At 36.6% G+C, this 24,219-nt stretch overlaps 1 protein-coding gene across 1 annotated transcript in view; it reads right to left on the reverse strand.

Moving 5' to 3' along the window:
• The window catches only part of LOC135220588 (glucose-6-phosphatase 2-like), a 275,548-nt gene extending 255,722 nt beyond the window's left edge, over positions 1-19,826 (reverse strand). Inside the window, exon 1 of the mRNA XM_064257847.1 lies at positions 19,803-19,826. The gene's annotated coding sequence lies outside the window, so the exon portion shown is untranslated. The remainder of the gene's footprint in view (positions 1-19,802) is intronic.
• Positions 19,827-24,219: the final 4,393 nt, after the last annotated feature.

A 24,219-nucleotide genomic window follows, 5' to 3' on the forward strand; every position in this document is an offset into this window, starting at 1 on the left:
ACAATGCGTAGAGCTATATAAAGACAAATGAATAAAGAAGCAAGATGGAAATTCTTTACTTCTACTGAGAAAAGACCAGATATGATCACGATCATAAAAAAAATTACTACATCTTTTCATATCATCTAGAACCTAGTCTTCTCTACAGAACATCATGGATAAGTTGAAAATCAAAGTTTATGAAAAGCGAAAAGCACAGGGAGATACAGTCTACCTAAAAATAGCAAGTATCTATAAAAGTGGTAGATGAATATGAATAATAATTAAACAAAGTCAAAGGGAAGTGTGACACGTTACGTTGGTTCAAAAAAAATTTCACATATCCTTTATCTTTATACCTGCGAATTTTCTAAAAAGGAAACAGATTTCCTTGGAAACATTACAGTTTTCAATCAAGACTGCAAAGAGACAAGCACTAATGCAAATACTAGTTTAATGACGACAAGCTTTAAAAGTAAACACGCACTGAGTTTGAAGGAAACCATTTGCAAACGAAGAGAAATCGAAGTCATTTTTTCCAGCAAACAATACAATCTTCCAGTTCTGTTTAAAGAAAAGGGCAGAGAAAAAGAAAGCAGATTTTACATTTGTTATTTGTCAACAAGATTCCGGGACCCAAAGGGAAACGCCAGCCATCTGAAAGTAAACAGGCAAGTCGTTATCAAACAAATCTCCAAGGCAGGGAGTTCCAATTGATCTCGTAAGTAAACATACATTTTCTGTATGGCAAATCAAAACTTGATTGGTTAGAAGAGTTATCATACATCACAATGAAATTCACGTAAATTACAAGTCATATTATCGTGCATTTTAATATGATAAGAGCACGAAACGCGGGACACTATAATAATCAAAGGCTTCCTATAAAATCTGTCTTCGTATTATTTCAATAGAGTAAAGGAAAAGATACTGACTAAAGAGAGAAATATCCACTTGAATTTTGGAACAGAATATGTTCCCCTAGGTATTAAATATTCTTAAGATAAAATTAGCACTACAATTAAGAGAGTCTTATGATAAAATCAATACTACAATTAGGAAAGGACACAACATGAAAGTGCAAAGTTGCAAGATAAGAAATTGAATGTAATCCCGAATGATATTTGCAGGTCATACAGTTCAGAATGAGGATTTTTAAGAGAAACGCAGAAAATGCAGGTCACCAAGATGAAGGTTCATGGAACGAAAACTAACACGATGGAGCAACGAATGTCAATACGAATGGCGAAGAATGGAGGTATAATTTATTCTTTCATCGGTTGGGGAGTAAATATCACGCATTATTATTATCATTATTTATAATATATGATGTTCAAATGCGAGTCATGGAATCGGTGCCCCAACGAACACAGAAAGGTGTGTGCAAAAGATCAGATAAATAGAGTGTGAATGGAAGACAAGGCTGAATTTATGAAGGTCTTTTTGAGCGAAACACTCCATTTTAGAAAGAAAATACTATATATATATGTATGTATATATATATATATATATATATATATATGTGTGTGTGTGTATGTATATATATATATATAATATATATATATATATATATATATATATATATATATATATATATATATATATAAGGGGTAAAAATGTTTTGTTACAACAGAATTCCATCTAATAAAAGGAGCCAATGAAAACGGCAAAATATAGAAAGTAGGTACTATATTTCAGAGACTGCTGTCTCTCCCTTCAGGTAGGTAGTGAATGTTACAGAAAAGGCGGTATTTATACCAAGAGGTCCATCCACAGGTAAGCCGTTTTACTAGGTCACCCCGGTTGATAATTTCTCTTTATTCTTCTAAAGCGCTGGTTGGAGGAAGATTTTATCTGATATCTGAATCACAAGTGCCCTTTGAGATATTGATAACTTGTCTTTGTTAATGAAGGCTGACTCTATCACCTGGCTTTTGTACTGATATTTGCTGGTGTAAATTATATGTGACAAATTCCAGTTTATTCTGTGATTATGGTTATTCATATAGTTAAAAATAGCTGAATGACTGTTTATGTTGTATTAACCTCTGGGGAAGTGATTTTCCTGTAAAACCGATACACGATTGGTCACAGTCCAGGCATGGGATTTCATATAAATGTGTCTTTGGAGATTGGCTTTCGTTGGACATTAATCAGGGATTTGGCTAGGGTATTTGGGTAGGTAAAAGCAAAAGGGTTAGATTTTCTGGGAGTCTGTGTCACTGTCTTAATCCTGTCCAGGTGTGGGACTTTTACATTACTGTTGGTTGTCTCTCTGGTCTTGTCTTGAGGAGGTCGGTAGAAAATTACGTTTGCTTTATGAATCACTTTCTCAATTATATGGTCAGGATACCTCAAAGACTAAAGCTGCTTACGGATTAGTTCAAATTCCTTGCTGGCTACACCTATCTTGATAGAGTGTCATGATAACTAAAGTAGAGAATGTACGAAAGTTAGAATGTTGGTTTTCTGTTTATGGTAAATTTGTATCCTGTCGTGTCTCTAATTATTAACACATCAAGAAAAGGAATTTTGTAGTCTGTTTCCCATTCAACTTTAAATTTGATGCTGGGCACTAATACATTTAATTTTGCGAGGAATTCATTGAAATTGCCCAACCTATTATCCCAAAATGTTAGAATATCATCTACATATCTCATCCACAGTATGATTTTGGGTTTTATTGCATTTATTACTATAGTTTCAAAGTATTCTATGCATAGATTGGCTAAAACTTGAAAGGGCTACCCATGCTACACCCGAAGTTTTGCTTACAGAATGACTCCACAAATGAAAATACGTTATTAGATATGCATAAATCAACTAACTTTATTATTTCGTCATGGGCCATTGGTAAATTATCAGAATATGGGGCTAATTATTCCTTTAAAAACTGTGGAACGTCCTATACTGATACTTTTGTGAACAGGGAATCTAGTACATCAAGCAAAATTCGGGTGTAGCATGGGTAGCCCTTAAAGTCCTGTTTTAGCCTATCTATACATGGAATATTTTGAAACTATAGCAATAAGTGCAATAAAACCAAACTCCATGCTGTAGATGAGATATGTAGATGATATTCTAACATTTTGGGATAATAGGTGGGGCAATTTCAATGAATTCCTTGAAAAATTAAATGCATTAGTGCCCAGCATCAAATTTATCGTTGAATGGGAAACAAGCAACAAAATTCCTTTTCTTGATGTTTTAATAATTAGAGAAACGACAGAATACAAATTACCATATACAGAAAACCAACATTCTCACTTTCATACATCCGCTACTTTAGTTATCATGACATCAAAATGGGCGTGGCCAGCAACCTTTCATCCTCACACCAACCATACTACAATTCACTACCTTTCCTAGATTCTGTTGTTACAAAACCATGCTCTGACCACAATCACCAGGAACTGCCTTTTCTTAGAAACACTTTAGGCAGTTTGAACTTTCCCTTTACTTTCATAATTTAATACATATTATGTAAAAATGTAAGCCAGTCCACACCTAACCCTCTCCTAGTTTTCCCTCATCACTTTTCCCTTATCAAAAGGTTAAATAACAGCAAAGCTTGTGTAACTTTGTCTGTGACCAAATTTCGGATAAAATCTCCACATCAGATCTCCAAGTCTATCAAGATTTTTCAAAGTTTATATATCCCAGATACAACTTCTTTTGCTATCAAACTTCTTCCACGACTGTTTCCTCACAACAAGTCTGCTCATCATCTTTCTGTCCTAATCCACACTGCTGTTTTGACCTTCTGAATCCAAAGCCTCTCATACATTTGCACGTAGCTACAAAATTCTTAGAGTGTGAGTACATTTATTCCTTACTTTTAGGCAAACGTTTCGTTGCTTGGTTGGGTCTATCATACAATCAACGCCTCATTTATAATTTTCATTAACTTCAGTGGTTCTCCATTCTTCAACGTTTTGAAGTCTCACTTCCTAAGGAGTCACATGTTTTTTTCCTTAGTGTTGCTCACATTCCCTCACCAAGTTTCGCCAACCCCCACCTTATTCTTTGTTACTTTCACACTTGCTCTCGTAGTAGCCATCTTGCTTGGTGAGACGTTCCCGCGCGAAGTCAGATTAATCAACAGATATCACAAGTTTAACATACGGCTAGAATTTGAGAAATATCTAGAAGTGTTCGTGAACTATAGTAGGATAAAGCGTCTTCTAAGTTAGTTTATCAAGTGAAATACTGTAAATCAGAACAAGATGGCAGTAAGTTCCAACTGCGGGAAGAAATGGCGAAATTTAGCTTGCTTGGCAGATTCGCAATACGATGAGGTAGCAGGAAGGGAACTGGCATTTCTCATCTATAAGATCAGCAACAGTCCGTCCTAACCAAAAAGATACAAAAGCATTCATAGATATATTAGAAGGATATAATCCTTCAAACTGGAACAAATCAACTGAAAACATCTTGAAAATAATTGAAGAAGATCCAAATAAAATCCAAGTGGTCAAGAGACTCATAAAGAAAATATACATAAACCAACATATTCCGACAAAGAAAATGAATAAGGTGAACATTGTGAATATCCTAATTGATGCATTAGGAAAAAGAATGCCATAAGCATGCAAACTGTGTAAGGTGTGGTATAGCATAGTTAATCCACAAAACCTAATCAGAAAATGTGCAGCATGCAACATTCCGACCCATCCACAATGTGCTGAGGTAATGCAAGATATGAGAAAAGATACTAGAATATTTTGCTCAACATGTCTATCATGGATAAACAATGTTATTAAATCAAGATTAAATGTACAAATAGTTGAGGATGAAGAAGAAGAGGATGAGGAAGAAGAAGAAGAGGAAAACGGAAGAGAAGTAAACAAAACTGAAATGACAGAAAAAAATAAGGAAAACAGAGAACAAGATAAAAGTATGGATGCAGAGATACTCATTGATACTACATATGAGGCAATAAAGCAGCATACTTACGAAGAAATAAATTACGATATGACAACACAAAGAAAATCCCGAAGAGGCTCTACCCAGATCTACACAATGACGGGAAAGAGGAAAAAATAGACAAAAAAGACAAAGTCTGCAACCTTTTGAAAAGAGGGAATTGCAGATTTGGAGAAAGATGTTACTACAAACATCCTAAGGTATGTCACAACTATGAAATATATGGTAAATGTGCATACCTAGATGGCTATGAGGATGATTGCAGAGATCTGCATCCAAAAATCTGCAAAAACCTAAAAGAAGGAAAAGGATGTAAGTTCGACAAAAAATGTAAATATATGCACCCTGTAGCCATGAATCATAATCAAATAAATAATCAATCAAGTAATAAAATCCAAAATAAGAAAGAAACAAATAAAGAGAGGAATAAAGAATATCAGGTAAAAGAAAAAAGCAAGCCATCAACGAGATATGCAGAGATGTCAGCAAAAAATATCAAAGCCTCAGCTCCAAGATTCTACTCAAGAGATAATAACTGTATTTATTATGCAAGAGGATATTGGAGATACGGAGAAAATTGCAGATTCAGACACAAAATGAATAATTATGATGAAGGAAGATCAAATATTATGGAAAAGTTAGATTTTTTAATGTCAGAATTTCTGGAAATGAAAATAAGAACAACATACCAGAACAGGAAAGAGACATGGGAAAATCCTTATTATTACCAATATTAAATGAAGGAGAAAACACGCAAACCATCATAGTGATGAATGCGCAGGGTTTAGTTACGAGTAACTCAAAAAGAAAAATAGAGTACTTAGAAGAACTAACCCAAATTGAAAAGAAAATAAATATAATGAATATAAGTGAAACCTGGTATTCCCAAGAGACTGGGAATGATGATCAAATAAAAGGGTTCCAAACTTATAGATCAGATAGAAAAAATAGGAATCAAGGGGGAACCGCAATATATGGGAAAGACAAAAAACAAGGAAAAATATATGAGAAATATAGTAACTCAGAATGTGAACTAATAGCGGTAAAATTTGAATTTGAAAAATTAATGAACATAGTAATATGTAGACCTCCTAATACTAAAGAGTTTGACTTAATAATAGAAAAATTGGATGATATATGTAGAAATCACAAGGACTGGACTATTCTCCTATCTGGAGACTTCAACTTTCCTTTTGTAGACTGGAAAGAACGAATAGGAGATTGTGGTTGTACTTATACATATAAAAAAGAGAGTAATAGTAGTGCAGAAGATAAGAGGCAATTCAAAAAGCTATTAGATATGCTACTAGAATACAACATTCAACAAATAAATCACCTACCAACAAGAAAGGAAAATACTTTAGACCTAGTATTTGTGAACAAGATGAATTATGTTAAAGAAATAATAGTTTATAATGCAAGTATTTCAGACCATAATGTCATAGAATTAACAGTCCATTCCAAAGCAAGTGAAAACAGAGATAAGCAAGAAATGAAAAAGTGGGAAGGATATGGAAAATACAACTTCTACAGTAAAAATATAAAATGGTCAGAAATAAATGAAGAATTAAACAAATATTGGGATAACATTTTCGTAAGTGATGACATAAGGGTAAATACGGAGATATTATATAAAATATTAGAGAAAATAGTGGATAAATATATACCGAAGAAGAAAAGTAAACATCAGTCATGCATACCAAGAGACAGAAGGATCTTGTTCCAGAAAATCAGAAAGTGGAAAAAGGGTCTTGCAAAAGAAAAAAAAAATGCATGGAAAGTTATAGAACTAAAAAGTAAGATAGAAAAGCAGAACAAAAGAGATACAATCAAAAGAAAATGAAAAACGGGACTTGGAAGAAAAAACCCTAATAAATATCAAGCAAAACCCCAAACTATTATACTCATACGCGAAAAAGATGAATAAAAGAATAGAAATAGGCCCTCTAAGAATTGAAGGGAGATTAACGAATGAAAAAAAGGAAATTTGCAACATATTGGCAGAACGATATAAGAGAGAATTCACCCCTAGAATAGATAATGAAGATAATGATATAGAAGTAAGGGACGAAAATAGTGAATATTTAGCTGACATAGATATTAATGAAGCTGATTTTGTGCAGGCTATTAATGACATTAAAAATGGAGCTGCAGCAGGGCCTGATGGAGTTCCTGCTATTTTGTTAAAGAAAGTAGTTCATTCTACCACAAAGCCACTTGCAATATTATTAAGACAAAGTGTAGATACAGGCAAGATTTATGATGAGCACAAATTACCCCTACTTTCAAAAGTGGATCAAGACTAGAGGCAAGTAATTATAGGCCTGTGAGTCTAACATCACATATTATGAAAGTGTATGAAAGGGTAATGAAGAAAATATTATGAAACATTTAATAAAAAAATAATTTGTTTAATATAGGACAACATGGTTTCGTACCTGGAAAAAGTACACAAACCCAACTGTTAGTCCACCGTGAGAATTATTCAAAAATATGAAAAGCGGAAATGAAACAGATGTGGTTTATCTAGACTTTGCAAAAGCTTTTGACAAGGTAGACCATAATATATCAGCAAAGAAAATTAGAAAACACAATATCGTGGATAAAGTAGGAAGATGGTTAAAAGAATTTTTACACAACAGAAAACAGATAGTCATTGCAAACGATGAGAAATCGGATGAAGCCAAGGTAATATCCGGTGTGCCACAAGGTACGGTGTTAGCTGCAATACTGTTTGTTATTATGATTGAAGACATAGACAGTAATGTTAAGGATTCGGTAGTGAGTAGTTTCGCCGATGACACAAGAATAAGTAGAGAAATTACTTGTGATGAAGATATGAACGCTCTACAAAGAGACCTTAACAAAGTATATGATTGGGCAGAAGTAAATAGGATGGTATTTAACTCTGATAAATTTGAATCAGTAAATTATGGAGACAGAGAAGGAAAGCTATATGCATATAGGGGACCTAATAATGAGACAATCACAAATAAGGAAGCAGTTAAAGACCTTGGTGTGATGATGAATAGGAACATGTTATGCAATGATTAAATAGCAATTCTATTGGCAAAATGTAAAGCAAAAATGGGAATGTTGTTACGGCACTTCAAAACAAGAAAAGCTGAACACATGATTATGCTTTATAAAACATATGTTCGTAGTCCACTTGAATATTGCAATATGATATGGTACACTATCAAAAGGATATTGCACAAATAGAGAGTGTACAAAGGTCCTTTACAGCTAGAATAGAAGTTAAGGACCTTGACTACTGGGAAAGACTACAATCCTTAAAATTATATAGTCTAGAAAGGAGAAGAGAACGCTACATGATAATTCAGGCATGGAAACAGATAAAAGGAATAGCAGAAAACATCATGGAACTAAAAATATCAGAAAGAGCAAGCAGAGGTAGATTAATAGTGCCTAAAACTATACCAGGAAAAATAAGGAAAGCACACAGGACATTAATCCACTACGCACCAGCATCGATAATGCAGCGTCTATTCAATGCGTTGCCAGCTCATCTGAGGAATATATCATGAGTGAGCGTAGATGTGTTTAAGAATAAGCTCGACAAATATCTAAACTGCATCCCAGACCATCCAAGATTGGAAGATGCAAAATATACCGGAAGATGTACTAGCAACTCTCTGTTAGACATTAGAGGTGCCTCACACTGAGGGACCTGGGGCAACCCGAACAAAATGTAAGGTCTGTAAGGTAAGGTCTCGTTATCTGTCATAACTATATACGTTTTCCATACATATGAAACTGCATCTGAGCAGTTTTCTTACATCTACAAAGACGCAGACAATATTTAAGTGTGTGCGCGCTCGGAAACACTGAATATGTACATTTTGGACAACCTTTACTGGAGTACTGTTCTCTTCCCTTAAATCTAACAGGCTCCCACAAATCTTTTGCTTACAGGCAAAATGGTTAAAAGCGGCGAGTTCCATCTCCAAAAAACGTCAGTTTGTCTTAAACCTATACCAGACGATAATAACATGCTTGGCAGTTTTCTACGAAGCCTATTTCGACTGGAACTTGTAGATCTCAAAGATGTTGCATTGCTCAAAACCCCAGGTATAAATTTCATCACATAATGGCAAAACTATTTTCTAGGATTATGGATGTTGATGAACAACAAAAATTCATTTTATTACTTTAAGGCTACATGCATACCACGTTCGTTTGTAGTTTTGTATAAGAAAACCATTGAGGTGGCTTTGTCTGTCTGTTCGCACTTTTTCTGTCTACCCTCAGATTTTAAAAACTACTGACACTAGAGGGTTGCAAATTGGTATGTTGATCATCCACCCTCCAATCATCAAACATATCAAATAGCAACTCTGTAATCTCAGCAGCTTTTATTTTATATAAGGTTAAAATTATTCGTGATCGTGCGTCTGGCACCGCTATAAGTACCAACAACAAAGACCACCACCGGGCCTTGGCTGACAATTTCATACAGCATTATACGCTGTACAGAAAACTCGATTGCGCCGAAGAAACTCCGGCGCATTATCTACTTGTTCATCGTTATAATGCGTTTTATGCATGTCTGATTTCATGAGGTTCTTAGTTAATCAGCATTCTTTTGTTATACGTAACTTCCAGTAATATTCTTAATTCGTACATGGGCAATAATGGAATAGTCATTCAGTGTTGTCCTATACAAATATTTATACAGTCTGAAAAATAAATAATAATTATATCTGAAGCACAAAGATGGCAGTGACCGTTATCTTCGGTTAACCTCCCCATTAAAGGAAAATATATATACATATCACACACACACACACACACACATATATATATATATATATAATTTATATCTATCTAGCTACCTCTATATATAATATAATAATATATATATATATTATATATATATATATATATATAATTAAAATACAGCAGTCTTACGTTGGGTTTGGCTTGAAGTTTTACTCTTAAATAAAAAATCTTTCCATTCGTCCGTAGTTGACCTAAAGGTCAGTCCCCATCCTTCCCCCGGCCTCCCCCACCTCCACCGACCCCCGACCTACACCCCCCTTCTCTCTCTCTCTCTCTCTCTAGAATCTCACTTACGGAAATGAAAGCAAGACAATCAACTCAAGCGACCCGGAAGAGAGCGTGAATTCAACGGCTGTGATTCGAATCACAAAGAGAGGCTCACAATGGAGGAGGATCATATAGAACCTAATTGTCACGGAGCCTCTTGAGAGAGAGAGAGAGAGAGAGAGAGAGAGAGAGAGAGAGAGAGAGAGAGATAATCTTTCATTGAATATTAGTCTCAGTCAGCGGTTACATTCCAGTTCTATATCATAATGAGTATTTCATAAAAACTATATCGCCTTTTTAGTAAATCTGAATAAGGCATGTTTTGATGTTATGTTTCGTGTTAATAATACAGGTTAACTGACTCACCCACAAAAAAAAACTATCTGTATCAAGGAAAAAATAGAGCCTATGAAGAGATTTTTCAAGTCGATTTCTCCACAGCGACTTCTGCTTAAGTTAATGCTTGGCATTCTGACCAAGAAGAAATTGAACTAAAGTTATTACTTGAAATAAATAAAAAAACAAAAATTCGTTCTCCGTCGGCCATTCATATCAAAATTACTATTACCTATGAATTTGCTGATAATGGAAGTGACTGATAAACCAATGCCCAAAGTCTGGGGTCATTCAAGATAACGAATAACTGTCTCCATAACACCCGATGGAATATTCTCGACGCCCACTTAAGAACCAAACTAAACAGGGTTTCAGGGCAAAGAAAATATAAGGTTCCGAATGATCTATACCAATAAAATCAGAGTGAATCTTGTTTGTCTTCCCCAGGTGACAGAATGGGAGACACGACACAGACACCCACCCAATGCAAACCAGTTTGTCCGCCCCGGGTGGGGGTTGGGTAGGTAGGGCATCGGGAGGGTAGGGGAGATAGCAGAAATACTCACTCCAAGATTTACAGTTTGGCACAGGATTCAAACTTTTCATGCCTGGCGTTATTAACCCCATAAACTAGTTTTCTTTTATATATATATATATATATATATATATATATATATATATAATATAATATATATATATGCATGCATTAATATCCAATTCGCTCTATCTCGGAATTAATATACTTTCATAACGTTAACCGAAGGGGAATTTTTTAGTTGCTAATAATTTCGTCCTCTCGTGGGTTCGAACCAGCGCCCGGTGGACAAAGGAGAAATCAGGACTTCAGTGATGTTTTCGACTCGGCCAACATGTGAGGTATAAGCTGATACCGATTCCGACCTCACAAATCGCTATCGAAGTCAAGTATTTGTAATTAGAATCGATATCCAACCCCGTCTGCCTTCATTCATATACATGCATTAAGCTACAAATGTCCTTTAAGGCATGTGTATGAATCACGGTGATGTGATGAAAATTCTATTTCAAGCAGTCGCGACATGACATCAGCAACGCCTGCCTATGCTCTTGCACTGTCCTCGCTTGTGCCCCGTGGGCGCGTTTGCTACTTCTGCTCTTGCCAGCTCAGGCACTGTCCGTGACCACGCTTGTTACAGGGCAGCAGAGTTAAAGAACAAGAAAGCAAAAACACTTCCTTTTGGAAGTATTTTTCCTCTTTCCTTTGTTTTTCTGCAGACAGAATCCAACCAAACAAACACTAAACAAAACACGTAAAACATGCGCCGAAATTTCTTTGGTACAATAAAGTTTTCTGTACAGCTTATAATTCTGTATGAAACTCTCAGCCACGGCCTGGTGGTGACCTGTATTGTTGGCACCTATAAAGGTGCCAGACGAATGATCATGGGTAACTTTAACCTTTAACAAAATAAAATCTACTGTGGCTACAGATTGCATTTTGGTAGGTGTGATGATTGGAGGGGGGATGACCAACATGCCAATTTGCAGCCCTTTAGCCTTAGTAGTTTTTAAGATCTGAGGGCGAACAGAAAAAGTGTGGATGGACAGACAAACAGCCATATCAATAGTTTTCTTTTATAAAAAAAAAAATTGAGCATTGAGATTAATATACAATTAAAGTCAAAAGACAAAGTGTTAAACCCTCATCCGAAATATTACGATAACCAGAAAAAGAGGGGAGTGGTTTTCACGGGCAAAGACAGATTGGATTATAGAATATAGGCCAAAGCGCTGGGACTTGCGAGGTCATTCACCACTGAAAGGGAAATGGACAGTAAGAAGGTCTGGAAGGCGTAACAAGAGAAAACCTTGTAGTTGCACTGTGAAACAATTGTTAGAGAGGTTGGAAAGTACGATGGAAGAAAGGGAATATGAATGGGGGTACAGAAGAAAGAGGCTGTAGCTAGAGGCCGAAGGGACGCTGCAAAGAACCTTAAGCAGTGCCTACAGTGCACCGCGTGAGGTGCACTGACAGCACTACCCCCTACGGAGTCCACGAGCATGAGCCCTATAGAAAAGAAATAAGCCTTGTTTCATGGATGGAAGATACGACACAAAAACGTTTCTAATGGGATGCGCTAATGTTAAGACAAATAAGAAACTCGACTACAACGCCAAGTCCATTTGCCAATACCGATGGAAATCTTCCAAATCCATTAGGAAATCTAAATAAGGATATACAAGCAGTTAACCCTTGACCGAATGAAGTTGGCCTTTGACGAATAACTAACATTAACAAAAGAATTATTCAAGTTCGCTGAGAAATTCGTACACAAGACTGTCTTCCTGCTCGTTCTGCATATGGCTAAATCTAAGTGAGCCGTGTTTCGTAAAATATTCTCAATCTTAAAATTCTCAGAAGTGTATGATTAAAATTCTCTTATTAACAGCGAGTACCTCATCGTGCTGCTCTTTTACTGGACACGTCTTTCGGATACGGAAGAAATCGGCAAAAAATTCCATTGCAACAGTGTTTGGCCGTGTGACATGATATCTCGAGAGCTTTGTAGAAAATTCTTGTCTACATTTAGACCATTATTTGACCTCAGCGCTGTGAAGTGTAGGGCTTTGGTTTAAGTGTGACCTTCAATAGAAACTCCAACGGCCGTGGAGTGATTTCTGTAAAGGAGAGAAGACAAAGGAACCGAGTTGTCGGCAAATCCTCATCACTGATAAGGTGCATTTTGCTTTGAATTCAAATGCAGACTTGCAATGGCTCTTAAAAGTCTACACGAATGAAACAATTGTACTCACCGCAAGAGAAATATTCACCTCCCAGTGACAGTGATAGAAAACTTCCATCTTCTACCCCGAACCTTCGAAAACTATCACCATCTACCTATGCGTTCCTCAAATGAACGAAAGAAGGAGAATGAATTGATTAAATAATGATTTTAACCTTCAGCACTCTAAAAATATTGAACAAAGCAGGGACAGACCCCTGTCGTAAAAAGCGCCAATTTATCCGACGACATAAACCTGAGTCAATTTGCTTCTGGATTTTTCAGAGATGTCAAAGGGACGAATATTATTGGTAGGAAAAAAGGAAGAGGAGGAGGAGGAGGAGCAGGAAGATGAAGAGAGGAAGTTGGAGGTGTAAGAGGAAGGAAGAAGCAGAAACCTGAAGTAGGGGAGGAGTGCTGCCAGAAGTAAACTGTAATAAGCAAGGCGACAGAAAAAAAATGTGAGAAATAGAAAATAAAGTAAAAAAAAAATTAAACCTTTAATACTTTAATTTTCTTTCCTTTAGGAAACTAATAAATATCACCCAAACTTACAATTCCCATCAAAGTGAACAGGAAGTAATTTATTGAAGAGCTCCGAGAGGAATCTATAGTAACGCGCCATACTCTGGGAAATGTTCAACAATTTCATGCCACGAAAACATCAATTAAACTTTCCCTAAACCGTGGACGATTTTACGGAGAAAATAAAAATGGTGGAGCTCGACAAATTTCAACATGGAGCTAATGGTTTTTGAATGGCTGGGCCGAGGCGGGTCTTCGATTTGTGCTTTGCTCTATCTTTCGTTCCTGCCTTCCGGTTTTCTACGTTTGTTTGTCTTTTGGTTTTGAAGCGTCTCTGATGGACTTCATATGAAAAATGTCCAGCAAAAAAATATTAAAAACGGCGCTGCTCACAGCAGTTGCTTCACTGTATCTGTTTTCCATGAAAATAACAAGTACTGAATAAAAGGGTTCCAGTATTTCATGACATAAGATTTCTGAATCAGTTGGCAGTTAGGTAAATTTATTATATACGTGTATATATATGTATGTATGTATGTATGTATGATGTATGTATTGGTATTTATATATATGTATGTTTATGTATATATATATATATATATATATATCTATATATATATACAAACCTTATGAAGTCATTTTTGGCGAAGAATGAAGGGAAAGGCATTCAATATAAGCACACATTTTATACAAGCTTCCTGATCAAATATAAATGATAAAATCCGTAGGACCCAGAAAAATAATTCAATTTCCTAACAAATCTGAGGTGATGCAAATGAAAGCATAAAAACTACTCAACTTGCCAACCTGTCTAAGACGTGCCGATTATTTAATTATGTTATATTCCAGTAGACATGTACGTATATAGTATGCACATCCTTTGTTCCTTCAATGAAGAACGCATCAAGGCGTTATCAGATTAAAAAAAAAAAACTATGAAGTATTCATGGTATATGGATGACCAGAGAGAGAGAGAGAGAGAGAGAGAGAGAGAGAGAGAGAGAGAGAGAGAGAGAGAGAGAGAGACTCAGTTTTATATATGGATCACTGAAGGAATCTCTAAGAGCCACAAGACTGAGTTATTAGCTAAAGCATCTCCTCATGATCTACAATGTATTAATTAATTTTTCCGCTATACTGATTTTGATGAATAAAACTAATTTCGAATATTAGATCAAATTATTTTAAAACATTAAAATGAATCAATTTTGAGGATTAAACTAAAAGCTCATTTCACTTCCCAGGAAATCATACAACGTCAATACAAGGGTAATTTTAATCCCTTTTGATGTTCCGTCTCTATTTTATTACAATGGTCTATCTCAGTCACTAGAGTAAAATGTATAATGTTTCCATCTGTGTGTGTGCAGTTATGTAAAAACACACACACACATATGTATGTATGTATGTATGTATGTATGTATGTATGTATGTATGTATATATATATATATATATATATATATATATATATATATTGTAACAAATATATGCTGTTCTCATCCCTCTGGCCTCTTAACATAGGGATCAGATTGCAACCGGTAAAGGGGGGAGGGGTATGGGTATAAGAATGGGTATGTATATGGGAATGGGTATGGTACAGATATGAGTACGGGTATGGTACAGATATAGGTATGGGTATGGAACAGATATGGGTATAGATATGGGTATGGAACAGATATGGGTATAGATATGGGTATGATATGGGTTCAGATATGGGCATGGGTATGGATATGGTAGAGATATGATTATTGGTTTAGGAACTAGCAATGCGAGCGATAGCGAGTTTCTGGTTCTATTATATTAATTTCCTTGGCTGCCTTTCTGTCAATGTGTGTGTGTGCGCGTGTGGCTGGTGTCTGTGTGTCTTCCTCCCCCTCCCCTCCCCTTCCCTATCCTTCCCTTCCCCCCTTTCCCCCCTATCCTCCCTTTTCCCCTTCCCCATCCCCTCCCCCTTTTTTGGGGGGAAAGCCCACGTTCTTGAAGAGAAGTGGATCCAACAAGAATTCCATTAGGAACTGAAGACTGCTTCAAAGGATCCTGGAGTCGTGAAGACGTCTTTCAAGAATAATATTTTAACTGTCCAGAAATTGTCAACATAAAGTGACCCAATGGTACGTAATAAAGCATTTTTGGCTGAGCTTTGTTATTTTTGTTCCGAAATGGATAATTCTAGAGCAACAGCAGGCACTACTGGTGATGCTCCGGAACCGCCAATGGCACCTACACTATGATATGGCCAGTTGTTTGTATATGCCCGTAGACTATTATTAGCTGTGGGTAAGGGTAACGGTATGGGGATGGTTATGTTATGACATCGGTATGGAATGGATATAGGTATAGGTATGGTAAGAAGATATGAGTAAGGTATGGCTATGGTTATAGGTATAGCTATGGGTATGATATGGGTACAGGTATGAGTATAGTATGATATGAGTATAGTAAAGGTATATGTAGGTACTGACCGCTATGGGAATGGTATGGAACGGATATGGGTATGGTTATGCTATGGAGATGGGTATGAGTACGGTTTGGATATGGGTATGGGTACGAGCATGGGTATGGATATAGATATGTTACGGTATTTTTATACATCTGAAAAAAACTGTGTCCACATACGTGCATATTAAGCTATTGTCTTCTAACCTTTCTATTTACGTAAGATAAAAAAATTAATATCAATGAATGTGATAATTCAATTTCTAGAACCCCTTCATTCAATTCAAGCAAGTGGAATCTTTCGGTTCACCTGCATTCTATCTTCGGGATATTTATTGCAACACCTCCCAATACCAGGAAATATTACGAAGGCACGAACCACGATCACTCAGGTTTAAGGCCTAACAAATTGTTTTACTTAGCATTTTCGCCTCCTCGCCCATGACCATGTTTCGCATCTCACGGCTCAAGCCAATTTTCTCTCTCTCTCTCTCTCTCTCTCTCTCTCTCTCTCTCTTCTCTCTTGTGTGTGTGTGTGTGTGTGTGTCGTGTATTTCGCCAATATGTCTATATGTCACTCACAAACTTTAGTTCATCTACAATGTTTATTACACCATGAACTTATGAAGTAAAAGAATACAGCATCCAATATGACCATTAGGAGTTAGTGAAGACAAATAGTTTCGTAATGGCGAATGTAAACAATTATTAAAGGAAACTAGATATACATACTCAGTGATGAAATACACACATAAGCAGAGAACGGTTTAAATAATATCACACCTATTCAAGGTTCAAAAGGTTTCAATGAAGCTTATAATCTCAACGTATAACAAAGAGAATTTGAATGCAGATCACACCAGGTGATTGAAGAGTTTAGAAACTTGCAGCAAAGGTTGCATCATTTTGGGTTGAATACGACATTTTCATATAGATTATTAATTATTTTTAATGACAATGTCGAACCATTATTCACATGAGACCGTGTAGTATAATGATCAATAGAAACCTAATCTCAGACTCCGTATCGTATGCCGTTTAGTGAAAGGAAACAAAACAAATTCAAATTACAGTATTAATTATGCCTTATAATCTATAATAATAAAATCCGGGTGGGTCTTGTTCGCCCTCCCCTGGGTGACATTAGGGGAGACATGACACACCCAACCACACCCTGCAAACAGGTTTGTCCGACCTGGGTAGGGACGGGATAGGTAGCGGAACGTGATAGTAGTACTCTATTTCTGCCAAAGAATTTCAGCGGTGAATATTTAAGCATGAAAACTAACTTGATTCTGACCTATTAAAGAAAACTATTGTAATAGTAACTGAGGTTACGGTGTTGCAGACGAAAACATAATGATAACCACGCGCTGGAACTGGGTCCTGCCGTCTCCCCTTTCTATTCCGTCCCCACCCAGGGGGACAAACAGGTTTGCAGGACGATGGTGGATGTCTCCCCTACCCTCCCGTTCCCCTACCTACCCCGCCCCTACCCATGCCAGACAAACCGGTTTCTAGGGGGTGGATGGCTGTGTCTAGTCTTCCCTACTGTTGTCACATGGCGGAGGCCCAAATACAGTTAGATCCACTCGGATTTTATTATTATAGAAAGTTAAACATACGACAATAAAGAGGAAACAGTATACTGGGCACAGCCTCCTTTCATTCGGCTTTTTTTTCAACATGCATGATTTTCTATTTAATTATACATTCACTTCAATAAGTTCTTTGTCGAGATTTACACTATAAGCATTTGAACTCGCAGGGAAAATGCAAAAGGTGTTGAATGGTGTATGAAAGACCGCATTTCGCAGACAAAGGGTACGGTGACACATTTATTTGACTTCTGTTCTTCAGGACACTAGTAAATGCTTTAGAATCGTAGGGTTGGCGGGGGGGGGGGGAGGGGGGGGGGGGGGGGGGGGGCGGTTTACTACCATGAAGACTATCCGTTGTTCCCTAGCTCAAGAATAAAAGGTTTTCCGGACGTATAAATGTTAGCGCTACACCACCATTCTGAATTTTCTTTCCTTTTTCTTCGAGCAAAGTAACAGTCAAACAGTGAGTGTTTGGAATGTAAAAATCGGCATTCGGAAGCTTCCGGAGTTTCTCTTTAAGAGAGAAGAGAAATGAAAACGATCTCATGGGGGTTTCTCTTCTCCGCGAGAAGATTGCGCGAGTTTTCTCTTTGAGGAGTCTTCTAATTTACGAGAGGCGCCCTGTTATTTCAGGTTTCCTCTTTTCTCCTTCTTTGCGCAGTGCTAAATGAAAAACGCTTTCCTCCATCGTTCTTGTTCCCGGAGGAGCTCGTGTCATTATTCATTTGCAACAATATTGCCCCAAGACTGTGATATCAGACTCCAGGTTCAGCGTTACTAACTCTGACAAGAGCTCATTTAATTCTGCGTGATTACTATTCATGAGATCGGCCATATGCATAAATTATGAAACACCTGCCGAAATTATAGCGGAAATTTGAGCAAAATTGGAAACAAAGTTATTTTCAATTCGCAAAATGTTTTTCACGTTAACTGTCTGAACTTTTGTACCGAGATATTACATTGGGCAAAGTCAGCAAAGCTGAGCGGAATTTATGTCTCTTTGTTTGTCTGCCTCTCCATAAATAGCACAGAGGTTTAATGGTCCCATTCGAACCAAATTATGTGAAGGAGCTGTATCGGGGTTAAGGAAGAGTCATAAAATTCCGAGACAGATCCGACTCCATAAAAGATTCACGAAGTTTCCTCATTCACGTTAATGACAAGGTTTTTTTTATCTTAACTTTAAATTTTAAAATTCTGATAAATAAATTTACGCATCATTGTTATTTCAATCTCCTCACTTGTAACACTTCATGAGGATCCGGAGAGGTAACCGGATCGCAAAGATAATACCTCTTAGTTGATCATGTGATAGTATTTGATCCAATTGCCAGTCTCCATCTCTGAACGACCTATGCAGTTATACATTTTTCTTCCCTTTCGGTTTTAGCTTTGAGATGGTACTTGTCTGTCTCTCCGCACTTTTTCTGTCCGCCCTCAGATCTCAAAAAACATCTGAGGTTACGCCGTAAGATCTCAAAAACAATTGAGGCTACGCCCTCAAACCTCAAAAACAACTGAGTCCAGAGAGCTGCCAATTGGTATGTGGATCACACTGTCCTAACCATACGGCAATTACGTGTGGATTAGATCTGATCAATTATTATAAGTTACAACAATTGTTATAACAGTTCTCGTAGTAGTGGGCATTTCTTACTTTGCTGTCACGCTTCATAGTGTTTCACAGTCCATAAAATATATTAAATCTACTACTACTACTACTACTACTACTACTACCAATACTACTACTAATATTCATGCTAATAAACAAATTCCATCCAAGAGGATAAACTTCAGACCTAGAGAGCAAACCATTTCTGTCATTTTACGTCTAGAAGTCTTTAATGAAAAGACCATAATAAAAACTATTTGAGGTCAGAGTAATACTCTGTTTCGATCATCAATCACCTGCTGGATCACATACTTTTTATCAGCTCAACTGACAGGTTATAACAACTGCAACGAATATATTATTTCCTAAAAGAAAGGTTTTCATGCCACGTGAAGGTCTACAGATGCTTCCGACTGAGTAACAAAGAGCCCGAATTTCAAGTTTTCATGTTTCGCGAATTACTGCACAGTCACCAGCCAACAGGTCTTGAAAGTAAACTCCGACGAAGCGAAGGGGACGAAAGAAAGTAGAAATGCCTGAAGACAACTTACGTGCAATGTCAGCATGACCTGAAATAAAAAAAATAAAAAAAAAATTAATATCAAAGAGATGGAATATAAACTTCAACATAAAAATAGTTTTTAAAAACGCGTTTTATTTTTAAAATGCACAAGAGTGAAAAATAAATTTTTTGAGACATCAGGATTTTCTTACAATTTATCATGTCTACAATAATAAAATCGTGGGCGCCAAACATGGAAGGAAATGCTGCAAGAAAAGATTTTTTTTTTATTTCTTGTAGCATTTCCTCCTTTGTCTGGCGCCCACGTTTTATTTTTGTACACATGATAAATTATAAAAAAATCCTGATGTCTCCAAAAATTTATTTTTCACTTTTTTTCTGCATTTAATAAAAGCGTGGTTAATTATATATAAATTATATATATAATATATATATATATAGATATATATATATAATATATATATATATATATATATATATATTCAATTTACACATTTTAGTTTTGACAGATATTATATCCGAATTATTTAGGACTGTAGCTAACGAAATTCATAATCCTGTCGAGGTTTGAAAAAGCAGTTTAGTTATTTACCGAGTTAAAGATGTGAAAAATCCGAAGAGTTGCATACGAATCCTGAGATACTATAGTAGATTCACATCGCCAGTGCATTGGATGTCTAGGCCAGTCCCTTACGACACTCCTGATTGGCTGTTGATAAGCCAAAGACAAGGCTGGAAACTCTCAGTCTCTCTCGAGAGTTCGCATAGGCAGGATGTATGTTCCACCTCTCCTGAGGAATACGTCTTTCAAAAGCATCCCTCAGAAGAGGTGGAACATACATCATGACTATATGAACTCTCTAGAGAGACTGAGAGTTTCCAGCCCTGTCACTGGCTTATCAACAACCAATCAGGAGCGTCGTAAGGGACTGGCCTAGACATCAGATGTACGGCTGTTGTGAATCTACCATAGGAGAGGTCACTGTGGGGTCGCTAGAGGTCACTGCTGACCTACAGACCATGTAAGGATTGTCACCAGGATTGAGTAACCAAGCAAAATTTCAAGTTCATCGGACGAATGGAACAGGGCCAAAATTGGGTTACAATTCTTTTAGCTTACTAATCATAATGTTGTTCGGGATATTCGTTACTTCACTTTCCTTAAAATCCAAAGGAGCTGTATTATCCTCAAACTGAAAAATTCAAGATTCTGAGGTGGATGTAGTTTTAAACAACAGATATAAAAGGCTCTTAGATACTGATAATTATTTTCTGATAGGAAATGAAACCTATTTAATGTAACTGTTCATCACAACAATGCTAATTGGCACGACATTATTTAACGCAGAAACACGCACACGCACACACATACACAAAAATAGAGCGATAAATGTATTTTTGGAACATGAAACCGAGAAGATTACGGAAACACAAGAGACAGAAAAATACACAAATCCTTTAAATGTTCTTACTTACCAGAAACAATGATCAAAATCAGAGCAACTAATAAAGAAACGAAAATAATCCGCAACATATAACTATCATCGAGAAAATACCTTATCTCTTTTTACAAGTACTATTCTGACACCTTACGTTTAATATCACAATTTCATTAAAATTTCAGTTCCATATTTTCCGCCAATGAAATCCATTATTATAGAAGATACGTTTAATATCACAATTTCATTATAATTTAAGTCCCATATTTTCCGTCAATGAAATAGAAAATACGTTACACAACGAACAAACGATTCTTAAAATGTCTATTCAAAAGAAATCTCAAGCCACAGGGGGTGATTACTCTTACTTACTGAATATTTTACGAATAATTCCAGCGACAGCTGCTTGCTTTGAAAAAAGAAAAACCGACACATCAAATGTTAAGAATGATTGCATTACTTCACATTACATCATCATTAGTGTCATAATGAAGTTGGAGCCATTACTTTCAACATGGTATCCTTGCTGCTTATACTATTACGCAGGAGGAAAAATCATACAACAATTTAAAATTTCTGATAAACAATACGTACAACTAAAAACTGCGAGACTGTTTTCCTACTTTTCTCATTGAAGCTCAAATAAGTGAAAATGCTCCGGAAATCAAAAAACAGTTAGCTCTCCAAAACATCATGGAAAATTCCACAATCACAAGAACCATAACACCAGATTGAATAAAAAAAGTCAAGTATATCTTAGTTTTAACCAGACCACTGAGCTGTTTAACAGCTCTCTTAGGGCTGGCCCGAAGGATTAGATATTTTTACATGGCTAGGAGCCGATTGGTTACTTAGCAACGGGACCTAGAGCTTATTGTGGGATCCGGGCCACATTATTTAGAGAAATGAATTTCTAATCACCAGTAACGCATTCCTGTGGTTCCAAGTTGGCAAAGTGGAGAATCGAACTTCAGACTACCGAATCGGTAGGCGAGCATGTAACCCACTCCTTCAACAAGGAACTACTAGACGGAATTTGTGAATATCTTACAAGCTTACATTTCAGAGAAAAGGCTTAGTTCTGCTTGAATTTTAAGCAACTCACAAAAGTACTTGCAAAATATGTTTTAAACTTCTGTCCACGTCTCTCTCTCTCTCTCTCTCTCTCTCTCTCTCTCTCTCTCTCTCTCTCTCTCTCTCTATAAAATCATATTTTAATGTCAGAAATACCGGAACTCAACTTACCAGAATGAACAATGATATGATATCAAAATTTTTCTTACACAAGGAGTATAACTGTTGACAAATTACATCCAGGAGTGTAAATGGAAATTGTTAATTACCGACATCCTTTTGTAAAAATGGTAATTAGAAAACAAATAACACCTTTTTCCGGTATTAACATGTTGACAAGTAATGCAATCGATTTATTCTGAATTCTGACGATTTCTTCACACTTTTTCAATTTTTTTTATTCTAACTAATCATGACGGCGATATTATTCCTATTCCTTTCTCTTCGGATCCCGCATAAAAAAATGAATAAAAGAGATTATAGAAAGTCATACTGATATCAAACAATATCCTCAATAACGTTCACAAAGTAAATGTCTGACATGAGTGAGAAGAAAGGGACATAATTTATTTTCCCGCACGAGCGTTCGAGCAAGCCATTACGATGGACCTCATCATCCCCAGTGATTTCGTCAGAGAAGCACACGTGGAGACACTTCCCCAGGGGCTTTGCTCTACAGGCGAAGGTTTCGCCTCGTGCTTTCTTATCGTTGTCTTTGTGTGACGGCAAACGAGATTTGCTGCCTTCAGACAAACAATCTGTTCCTTGCAGAATAACAATTACTCAGTTTGGAGAGAAAATTAGCATGGTTACAATTCTTTATGATTTAAAAAAAAAAAAACAACAACTTATGGTTAGAATATCTAAATTCCTTACTTAAAACTCCCTGACATATTTTTTCTAAGTTTTTCTATTCAAAATTACTGTTGTTTTCAGCTCTGAATCATTGCCTTTCTGGTTCAGGTAATGGGAAGACAGGGAATGTACATTAGGTCGCCGTCTTCCCATTTTCCCGTGAGACCACTGGTCATATGTAATTCACTTGGGTCTGAATGATTCACCAGAAGAAAAGATTTAGATTTTGATGAGAGAGAGAGAGAGAGAGAGAGAGAGAGAGAGAGAGAGAGAGAGAGAGAGAGAGAGAGAGAGAGAGAGAGACGAGGGAGAGAGAGATTTGACTGAGCGAGAAGGAAGAGAGAGAGAGAGAGAGAGAGAGAGATAGGGTAAGTTGTATTCTATGAAAGACATCTTCGATTAACTGGAGTTACTAGATGGAAAATAATCTAGATCACCGTTATCTAACTGCAAAAGTAAAATTTATTGTTTTGTCAACCATTCTTCAATGAGTCTCAAATTATTCAAACACCATTCGTAACCTACCAAAGCATCAACACAACGCCTGAGATTTGTGTTCCGTAAGGTTTCTGTTTACTGGGCAGGCAAGTCCACAGGGTGATATGATAAACATGGTCTCATCATCCTTTTTCATTTATTTCTAATGAGCTTGACGGCGTGCTGGAACCCGGCGCTGCTGTCTTCCCTACCCTCCGGTCCCCTACCTAACCCCCCCGCACCCGCCCCAAGGGTCAGAAAAACAGGTTTGCAGGAGGAGGGTGGATGTCTTCCTTACCTACCCCGCCATCATCCGGGACGGACAAACTGATTCGCATGGGGAGGGTAGCTGTGTCATGCCTCCCCTACTGTCACTCGGATTTTATTGATATAGATTATACAATGGGTTTCTCAAGAGCACATTTGTGACTTACAGAATGAGCTAATTATATCACAAAACTAACAAGTTGTATATGAAATAAGGTGCTACTTTTTTCAATTGGGTCGAAGAGCTGAAAACTCTTCCCTGAATGTTCACACTTTAATAATCGATATTATGAGGGAAAACTTCTCTGATTAAACTTTAGAGAATTTACAAAC

Source organism: Macrobrachium nipponense, chromosome 2 (genome assembly GCF_015104395.2).
Source record: "Macrobrachium nipponense isolate FS-2020 chromosome 2, ASM1510439v2, whole genome shotgun sequence".
Taxonomy (NCBI): domain Eukaryota; kingdom Metazoa; phylum Arthropoda; class Malacostraca; order Decapoda; family Palaemonidae; genus Macrobrachium; species Macrobrachium nipponense.